At 42.9% G+C, this 10,274-nt stretch overlaps 1 protein-coding gene across 2 annotated transcripts in view; it reads right to left on the reverse strand.

Moving 5' to 3' along the window:
- The window catches only part of CFAP97 (cilia and flagella associated protein 97), a 42,153-nt gene extending 37,545 nt beyond the window's left edge, over positions 1-4,608 (reverse strand). Inside the window, exon 1 of one of the 2 annotated variants that reach the window (XM_043558620.1) lies at positions 4,479-4,608. The gene's annotated coding sequence lies outside the window, so the exon portion shown is untranslated. Of the gene's footprint in view, positions 1-4,347 lie in introns of both variants that reach the window. The other variant, XM_043558631.1, reaches the window with a different exon arrangement.
- Positions 4,609-10,274: the final 5,666 nt, after the last annotated feature.

The raw sequence follows: 10,274 nt of genomic DNA on the forward strand, positions 1-10,274 counted from the left end.
AAGGTAATCAACTCTTTCATCCAAAATGTCAAGGGATGGAATAAAAAGGGGTTATTATTGTTTTTTTTTTTCTTTCACATTTTGTCACATGGGTACGAATACCTTTGTGATTAAAACAAAACAAATGTTTTGTAGGTTTCTTCAAATTTTCAAAACAAATGGTTTCATGGCATAGCCCAAAGCATAAATTTTCCTAGTCAGTTTAAAAAACAAATCTTTCAGGGGCATCCGACTCTTGATTTCGTTTCAGGTCATCATTTCCCAGTTCTCGAGTATGAGCCAGGCATGGGGCTCCACGGTGACAGTGCAGAGCCCGCTTGGGATTCTCTCTCTCTCCCTCTCCTCCCGTCCCCCTGCCCTCCCTCCCTCCCTTCCTCTCTCTCTCTCTCTCAAAATAAATAAACATTTTAAAAAAATCTTTCAGGGGCGCCTGGGTGGCTCAGTCGGTTGAGCGTCCGACTTCGGCTCAGGTCATCATCTCGCGGTCCGTGAGTTCGGGCCCCGCGTCGGGCTCTGTGCTGACAGCTCAGAGCCTGGAGCCTGTTTCAGATTCTGTGTCTCCCTCTCTCTCTGCCCCTCCCCTGTTCATGCTGTCTCTGTCTGTCTCAAAAATAAATAAACATTAAAAAAAAAAGAATTAAAAAAAAAATCTTTCAAAAACAAATCATCCAAATCATTTCACCTTCCATCCTCAGAAAAATCTGTTTACATTTTTCAGGAAATACACAAAATTAACATAACTAAGTCCCATTTGTATTAGTGCTAGTATTCTAGTACAACTAACAGCTAAAATGTATCTAAGCTTAAGAAGTTTTATTACTCCTATTTACCAATGAGAAAAATGAAGCAGAGCAAGAACTTGCCCAGAGTCACACAACTAGTGAGTGGCACAGCCAGGATTCTAAAGCAGGCATAGTTTAAGGATCCTGTTATTAACCACTGTTCTATTCTGCTTCAAAGTATGGTCCTTCCAAAGGAACTAGGATCTGTTTTTGTTTTTTAACCTTTAAGATACATGGCTGTGATATCTATGATTTATATGATGGTAAACTGGGTAAGGTAACACGATTTTCTTCTCATCATTGGGATTTTGAAAGGAAAACGGAACCTGTTTAGCAATGGTTTAGGAGTTCTCTGTAGGAGAGGATTGCCATGCATTTTGCTGATCTGCCATGTAGCAGTGTTCCTCTAACAAAGTAAATTGGAACAAATCTCACTGGCACCACAAATGAAATAAACTAGTATCCTTAGGTAAATTAGAAGTGTTAACCTAGGTAACAAGAATTCAGAACTTTGAATTAACTCGTGACTCCCTAGAATCCAATATGAGCTTGTGACCAAACCCCCTTTCCAAATACAGTGGTGAATTCCTAAGTTATTTCTGGCAAGGAGAGTGACAATTCTGGAAGACACTAAACTTGAAATGTTTCCAGCAAGCCTCCTCTTTGTGTATTTGGCATTTCAAGTTAAATCTTGTGATCCCTGATAACCTTGAGTGAGACCTACGTGAAGTTCCTCAAGATGGCACATGGCAAAATAATGCAAGTTAGAACTAATACCCTTCCTGTATCCTCAGAGATCCCCAACAGTCCTGAAAGGAAAAGATTGTACCCCCTTACACTAGAACTAAGGCCTAGCAAATTTAAACGGCCTGACCAATTTCAAGTTATTAGTTTGTTTCTGTATGCTTCTTGTGATGTCAAGCTTTATCAAATTTGTGAATTAAAAAAAAAACTGAGATGGACAGTTGAAAATAAAGATTCAGAAGGTTCTGGATAAATGTTAAAGAAGCTAACATTCATATAGGTTATAATAGGTTATATACTAAGCACTTTCTAAGCACTTTTTCACTGATCAACCATTTAATACTGGTAACAACTTTGAGGCTCGAGATGAAGAAACTGCAGCTCAGACAGGTTAACTGACATATTCAAGACCACGTGGCCAGAAAGCAGTAGAGTCAGGATTTGGATCCAGGCAGTCTGGCCAGCCAGTCAGCAGTCTTACTGATTATGCTATACTCAAATAAGCAGAGGAATATTAATAAGCTAAAAACCCAATGGGGAGGTATACTCTGAAACAGCCAAATAATAACACAATTAATAGCACAGGCACAGAATGAGGGAAGGTAAGGAGGGAAGGTGCACAGAGGACCCCAGCTTAAAAGATTCTTTGGGGGCGCCTGGGTGGCGCAGTCGGTTGGGCGTCCGACTTCAGCCAGGTCACGATCTCGCCGTCCGGGAGTTCGAGCCCCGCGTCAGGCTCTGGGCTGATGGCTCAGAGCCTGGAGCCTGTTTCCGATTCTGTGTCTCCCTCTCTGTCTGCCCCTCCCCCGTTCATGCTCTGTCTCTCTCTGTCGCAAAAGTAAATAAACGTTGAAAAAAAAAAAAAAAAAAGATTCTTTGAAAAAGGACGCGGAGCTTACCAAGCGGCAAAAGCATGACTTAGGAACCAAAAGACCAAAATACTCTTAAATCATATCGGGAGAGTAATATACAGTCTAAGACAACTTGAATTATATTCTGCTGGTCAAACTACTTCTTGAATGAAGCATTTAGTTCTGGGTGCTAGGGGGAAGAGTCTAGAATTTAAGTCATGATCAGTGGTTTACAGAACAAGGCATTCATAGGCTAGTAAAAGAAATGGCTAAGAGAAAGCAGGTATTCAGATACTCAAAAAACTGTGATATGAAAAAAGATTTTACAACTGTTATCGGTAGTTCCAGAGGTAGAACTTGCATCAACAGATGTATAATGTAAAAGGAAGCTGTTCTGGAATTAACATAAGAACTGCTCGAATGGAATGGGCTACTTTCTAAGATTATGAGCCAGAAGTCACTAGACAATGTTGGAGTAAAAACTACATGTCTACTTGCTGGGATGCTACAAAAGGAATTCATGCATTAGGAAGATATGATTTTTCCAACTTTAACATTTTATGAACTAGGTCTAAATCCCAACTCAATCTGTAAGCCAAATGATTAGGAACTTCTTTGAAATCCCTATTTTTCATAGCTAAGTTTCCCGCCTTATCTCCTTACCAAACTGGGAATTCCTGGCATCTTGCTCATCTTTATATCCCCAGTGCCTAAAGTGGGATCTGACAAATATTAGACATTCAAAGAATGTTTACCCGATGAGGGAGTCTGGAGTTAGGAGACTGAAGACCGAACCCTAGTCTCTTTGCTAGCTATGTAAGCAGAAAAATCAATGCTTCTCCCTGAGCTAGTTTCCTTGATAGTTTCCCACAATCGTCCCCCACCAATCCCCACCGCACCCCCCACACCAGAATTAACTATCCCCTTATTTGTATTTACATGGTTCATGTCGTCCTCAACAGTTGTAAGGACCCAACTTCCTAAGTGGTCGCAGTTCGTGGGAGGTGGCGCATAAACCCTGGGAGATTTTTCAGGCATAACATCCAACAGACAAGGTTATCGTTAGGATTTAAACACTCCAGTGGTTTAAACGTAATTTACAGAAAAACTATCCAGTGATCCCATCCACCAAGTAATCCTTCTGATAACATTTATTTCCAAGTTAATGAGATTCCATTTACATTGGTAAATAAAAATATGCATTTAATAACACTGTAAAGATTCTCTTCACCACATACTGGGAAAGGGTACAAATTAAATGACAGATCACTTAATAACTCTTCTGGGGCTCAATGAAAACCGGCATGTGTCAAAGCTGACTGGGCGTCCCCTGGACACTCACCATTTGTCTAGCTCTTACAGAACCAGAAATACTAACGCTCAAGATACATCAGAAAAACACACAAATAATCTGGCATTTTTTAAACTGGCATTTTGTTACTGTGACATTACACTGTTTCTATAATTATGTATATAATACGGTCCAAAGAAGGTAACCCGTGGGGTCCACGAAAATCTCGGCCCGAAATGAACATCCCTTTTCCAAGAACTCGAGAGGGTCAGTTTACCACCTCCTCCGGACCACCCCCTTCCCCCACCCCTACGGCCCCAGGCGGCAGCAGAAAACTGACAGCCCCTCAGGCGTCAGGGTTCAGAGTCAAAGCCGCGGAGGTGGGCGGCGGTGGCCTGAACCCAGCTCCTGGTTACAACCACTTCTTAACTCCGGCCGACCTCGGTCCCCACTCCATCCGCGAAAGCGTCCTGACGGCAGGCCCGGCGGCTCCCACAGGGGCCGGCTGGGGCTGCGAGCGGCCCCACGGACCCGCCGACCGCAGGCTCGGACGTCTTTGTTGTGGTTACACCCGCCACCCGAGAGGCCGGCCGGGCCGTAGGGCCGGCAGAGCCAAGGGCTGGGGGAGGGGGTCCCGGCCGGCCGGCCTTCCTAACTTCCCACGCTGGCTTCCCCATACCGACTCTGAGTGCTCGCCGCAGCCTGGGCTCCGTAGAGGGGAAACGGATCCCGGAGGGGAAGGGTGGCCGGCGCGTCGCGGGCGGGGCGGCGGGGCGTCGGGGCAGGAGAGGTTGCTCGCGCGCCGCTTACCTGGGCGCCGGGGCCGCTGCGGCCGCCTGGCGCGCCGCCCGAGGCGTTGCAGGCTCGCGCGCACACGCTAGCGCGCGCACGCAATCTCCGCTCGCGGCTCCCAGCAGCCTGGCTCGAGCTTCCGGAGGCGGAGACAGCGGAAAGGGAAAGGAGGGCGCCGAGGGAGCGCTGCGAGCCACGCGGGAACTGGGCGGGGACCCGGCGAGCGGCGCGGCTCCTGGTGGTTCCTCCCCGCTCCTCGCGGCGGGCGTCATAGAGCGCGGGGGGTTCGCCGGCGGCCTAGAGAGGCTCCACGCGCTGTGCGGTGGGTGGCCGGGACTGGGAGGCAGGGCCCGCGACTCTCGGGTGGGAAGGGACACGGGAAGAAGCTTACCTTTTAGGCCCTTAGTTGCCCGGTGCACCGTCAAGGTGCTAACTGCTGTTGCCCCCGCTGTTAACAGCAATGCGGGTGGACCTAGTTGTTAGGGTGGCCAATTTAATTGGGAAAGTGGCTTTAATGACCTTGTAACTCCTCCCCGAAACAACAGTAGTAAAAATGAGGGCGGCTGTGGCTTTACGATTATTTAGGTCAGTAAAGTTCAGATCAAAGAACTAGTTGTGTGATTCAAAAGCTGGTGACAACATTATAAAGTCTTCTGACTATTGGTAAATGAGGTGGGTAGTTAAAATAAGAGAAAAATGTGGAATATGTTGAATGCCATAATTTTTCGATTTTGAACTCACAGTTGTGTAGTAGGTGTGGTAGAATAATGGTGCTCCAAATATGTCCACCTCCTAATCCCCAGAACCTGTGAATATGCTGTTTAACGTGGGAAAAGGGACTTGGGCTATGTGACTAAGGATCTTGAGATGGGAAAATTAACTTCGATTATCTAGGAGGGTTCAGTGTAATCAGATTTTTTTTTTTTACACTTAATTATTTTTGAGAGACAAGAGAGAGACAGAGCCTGAGCAGGGGAGGGGCAGAGAGAGAGGGAGACACAGAATCCGAAACAGGCTCCAGGTTCTGAGCTGTCAGCACAGAGCTGGATGCGGGGCTCGAACCCACAGACCGTGAGATCGTGACCTGAGCTGGAGTAGGTCCCTTAACCGACTGAGCCACCCAGGCGCTCCAAGTGTAATCAGATGGATTCTTAAAAATGAGAGTCAAGAAGATTCCAAGTCATTAATAGGAGGGGTGGCCATAGAAGCAAGATTGTAATGTATAGTACTGTGACTATAGTTAACAATACTGTGTTGTATATTTGAAAGTTAAGACAGTAGATCTTAAAACTTATTACAAGAGAAAAAAACTGTGAAGTGATTGTTGTTAACTGGACTTACTGTGGTATTCATTTCATAACATATATATCATGTCACCCTAAATTTACATGCTGTTATATGTCAGTTTTATCTCAGTAAAACTGTCAATTTAGGGGCTCCTGGGTGGCTCAGTTAGTTAAGCATCCGACTTCAGCTCAGGTCATGATCTTACGGTTCTTGGGTTCAAGCTCCGTGTCAGGCTCTGGGCTGACAGCTCAGAGCCTGGAGCCTGCTTCAGATTATGTGCCTCCCTCTCTTTCTGCCCCTCCCCCGCTCCCACCCGCTCTCTCTCTCTCTCTCTCTCTCTCTCTCTCAAGAAATAAACATTAAAAGAAATTTTTTTAACTGTCATTTAAAAGATGTTTTTAATTAAAGAAAGCAGCAGGAGATCAGAGTGATGTAAGTGGCCTTGAGCCAAGGAAAGCAGGCACCTCTGGAAGCTGACAAAAGGAAGAAAAGGTATTCTCCCCTGAAGCCTCCAGAAGGAATTAGCCCTGTTGATACCTTGATTTTAGACTTCTGACCTCCAGAACAGAAAGGGAATACATTTGTGTTGTTTTAAATCACTGGGTGTAGTAATTTATTATAGCAGCACTTAAAAACCTAATTCAATGGGTATTTGATAATGTTTTTTTTTTTTTTTTTTTTTTACAAGGAAGTGCAAAGAAAGCTGGGAACTAAGGGTTATGCATAGCCTAGGGAGCATCACTAAGGAATTGGCTCTGTTTTTGTTCTTCACAATGCATTTTGTACTTTTCGGTTGTAACTACCAACAAATACACAGACTCATTTTGTTCTTTTTGTAGACTAACCGCCAGGATTTCACTTAACTCTGCTTGGTAAAACTATGCTGGCACCATTTGCCAGGGACGATTGTCTACTCTGTGGTCAAAGTTTGCTATCCAAAGGGTTTGAATAGACATTTCTTCCAAGAATATATACAGATGGCCAATAAGCACAGGAAAAGATGCTCAACATCACTAATCATTAGGGAAATGCAAATAAATCATGAGATATCACTTCACACATATTAGGATTGCTGTTATAAAAGTAAGACAGGAAATAACAAGGGTGGGCAAAGGTGTGGAGAGATTAGAACCCTTGTGTTTGGCTCCTGGGAATATGAAACGGTACAACTGCTATGGAAAACTATGGCAGTTCCTCAGTAAACTGAACACAGGTACTATGTGAGCCAGCAGTTGCACTTCTGGGAAGGTACCCTAAAGAATTGAAAGCAGAGTCTCAAATGGATGTTTGTATACCCATGTTCATAGCAGCATAATTCACCAAAGCCAAAACACAAACAACCCAAATGTCCACCAAAGACAGATAAACAAACCTCAGGTGGCTCAGTCCATTAAGGCTCTGACTTCGGCTTAGGTCGTGATCTCATAGCTCGTGAGTTCAAACCTCGCTTTGGGCTCTGTGCTGACAGCTCAGAGCCTGGAGCCCGCTTCGCATTCTGTGTCTCCCTCTCTCTCTGCCCCTCTCCCCGCTCAGGCTCTGTCTCTCTCTCTGTCTCTCAGAAATAAACATTAAAAAATTTTTTTAAATGCTGTAAATCCATACAAGAATATTATTCAGCCACAAAAAAGAATGAAGTTATGACATGTGCTATAATGATGGGTGAATCTTGAAAACATTTATGTTAAGTGAAATAAGCCAGACACAAAAGGACAAATATTACATGAGTCCATTCACATGAATGAGGTACCTAAAATAGGCAAGTCACAGTAACAGATTAGAATAGAATTGGGGCACCTGGCTGACTCAGTCAGTGGCATGTGCAACACTTGATCTCAAAGTTGTGGGTTTGAGCTCCATGATGGGTGTGGAGATTGCTTAAAAATAAAATCTTCAAAAAAAGAAAAAGGAAGAGAGATTACCAGGGGCTGGGGATGGATGCCGGTGATGGTTGTACAACAATGTGAATGTACCTAATGCCACTGAGTTGTACACTTAAAAATGGTCAAAATATTAAATTTTGTGTATGTCTTACAAAAAATAAAAAAATCTTATATCTTAAACTTTATTTTTTTTTTTTAATTTTTTTTTTCAACGTTTATTTATTTTTGGGACAGAGAGAGACAGAGCATGAACAGGGGAGGGACAGAGAGAGAGGGAGACACAGAATCGGAAACAGGCTCCAGGCTCTGAGCCATCAGCCCAGAGCCTGACGCGGGGCTCGAACTCACGGACCGCGAGATCGTGACCTGGCTGAAGTCGGACGCTTAACCGACTGCGCCACCCAGGCGCCCCTCTTATATCTTAAACTTTAATTTCGGCTCTTTTTCTGGGCTATTAATTTGTAAGCTTTTACCTTTTCCCTGGTTTTCTTTTCCTGCAAAGAGCACATCCTCCGTAGTCTGTACTGAATGAATGAATCAACGAATGCATGAAGTCGATTGTAAACAAACTCCTTCAGGCCAGAGATTTTGCTCTGTGCCTCTTCATACTTCTGGTCACAGAGGGTCATCAACTCAGAGGTGTAAAAAAGCTCTTCCCCAAATTCATTGAATCTGAACTCTTTTATCAGAAAAGATGTAAATAATATCCCTTGGCCCCTTAAAAAACATTTTTTTTTCACTTATTGTATACCTCTTGAAGCAGAATATGAGCTTGACTATTTCTGTAGAGAGCTATTAAAAGACCTTGGGATAATAGCGGGTGGTTTTTTCATCTATACTAAACTTCTTATAAGCATATGGAAAACTTTTTTTTTTTAATTTATGAATTAAGTTTTGAAGGATGAAATCTTTACTGGGTTGAAGTTTATAAACCAAATTGAAATTAAATGTAGTTAGGTTTCATATTTTTTAAGTATCTAAAAGGGGGTAGTTCAACACATTTAAATGCTGGAATAGAGGAAATTGAGGAAGCAAAATGACTTAGGTTCACATATGAATTTCCTGAACTCCCACAAAGCAGAATTAGTAGCTCTCTTCTTGCCATCATAGAACTTTGTAATACCTTAGTAATATACGTTACATTGCTTAATGCTTCCTCCCCCCTGCCCCAATCAGAATGTGAGCTCTTCAAGGACAAAGACCGTATTTTATATTTTTAAATTTATTTTTATTTTTTAAAGTTTATTTATTTTGAGAGAGAGCATGAGCTTAAGCTGGGAAGGGGCAGAGAGAGGGAGAGAGAATCCCAAGTAGGCTTGGTGGTGTTGGCCCGGAGCCCAATGTGGAGCTGGAACCCACGAACCATGAGATCATGACCTTAGCCAAAATCCAGAGTCAGACTAACCAACTGAGCCGCCCAGGTGCCCCTATACTGTTTTTTAACAAAGCACCTTCCTAATATTTTTGGACTGAATGAAAGAATGAATAGAAGTCACATACTACCTCACAGAAGTTTACAGTCTACTTAAAAGCCAGATGAGTGCTATTCTTATTGCACTGGTTTGGTAAGGACATTATTTGTATACTTTAGAAGCAATTTTGTCCTTTGACATTACTTTTAACTACTGTATTTGAAAGATAGCATAATGGAGCAGAATCCTATAATTTAGGTCCACCACCTACTAGCTGTGATTTTGAGCAACTCATTTAACTTCTCTGAGCCTCAGTTTCTTCCTCTGGAAAATGGGATCATGCTTACCATATCTCCTTTACAGAGTTATAGTGGGGGACATATGTTTTAAAAGGATTTTCAAAAGTTGAAGTTTCCATTAAAATATGAGATTATTTTATTACTTTTTTTGCTCTACTCAATTATCCTAGATATATTATCATGGAAGAATATCAGATTTATTCATTCAAAAGTATTTATTAGGGGCCTGCTATGTGCAACCCCTGTTCAGGACTCATTAAAACTCTAATACTAATTTTGGGGACACCTGAGTGGCTCAGTGGGTTGAACATCTGGCTCTTGATTTCAGCTCAGGTCATAATCTCATGGTGGTGAGATTGAGCCGCATGTCAGACTCAGTGTTGACAGTGCAGATTCTCTCTCTTTTTCCCCCTCTGTCTGCCTCTCCCCCATCCTCTCTCTCTCAAAATTAATAAATAAACATTTTAAAAAACCTCTAATACTAATTTTTATTTTCCATAATTATGTTCTCTTTCTTAGAGCAAATAAATGCCAAATGAGAGACACTGGCTTCTTTTTGGTATACAAACTTTATAAAATATTAAATACATAGGGGCGCCTGGGTGGCTCAGTCGGCTAAGCATCCGACTTGGGCTCAGGTCATGATCTCACAGTTTGTGGGCTTGAGCCCCGGGTTGGGCTCTGTGCTGACAGCTCAGAGCTTGGATCCTGCTTTGGATTCTGTGTCTCCCTCTCTCTCTGCCCCTCCCCTGCTTGTGCTCTGTCTCTCTCTGTCTCTCAAAAATAAATAAATGTAAACAAATTTTTTTAAATATTAAATACATAGTGTTAATCTGAAAATATTCAAAATTCTTTCCTAATTTATGCAAGTACATTTAATCAATATTGTGCCCTGCCTATTTTATATTTTACTCAGCTCATATTTCATGAAACAGC

Source organism: Prionailurus bengalensis, chromosome B1, assembly GCF_016509475.1.
Source record: "Prionailurus bengalensis isolate Pbe53 chromosome B1, Fcat_Pben_1.1_paternal_pri, whole genome shotgun sequence".
NCBI classification, from domain to species: Eukaryota; Metazoa; Chordata; class Mammalia; order Carnivora; family Felidae; genus Prionailurus; species Prionailurus bengalensis.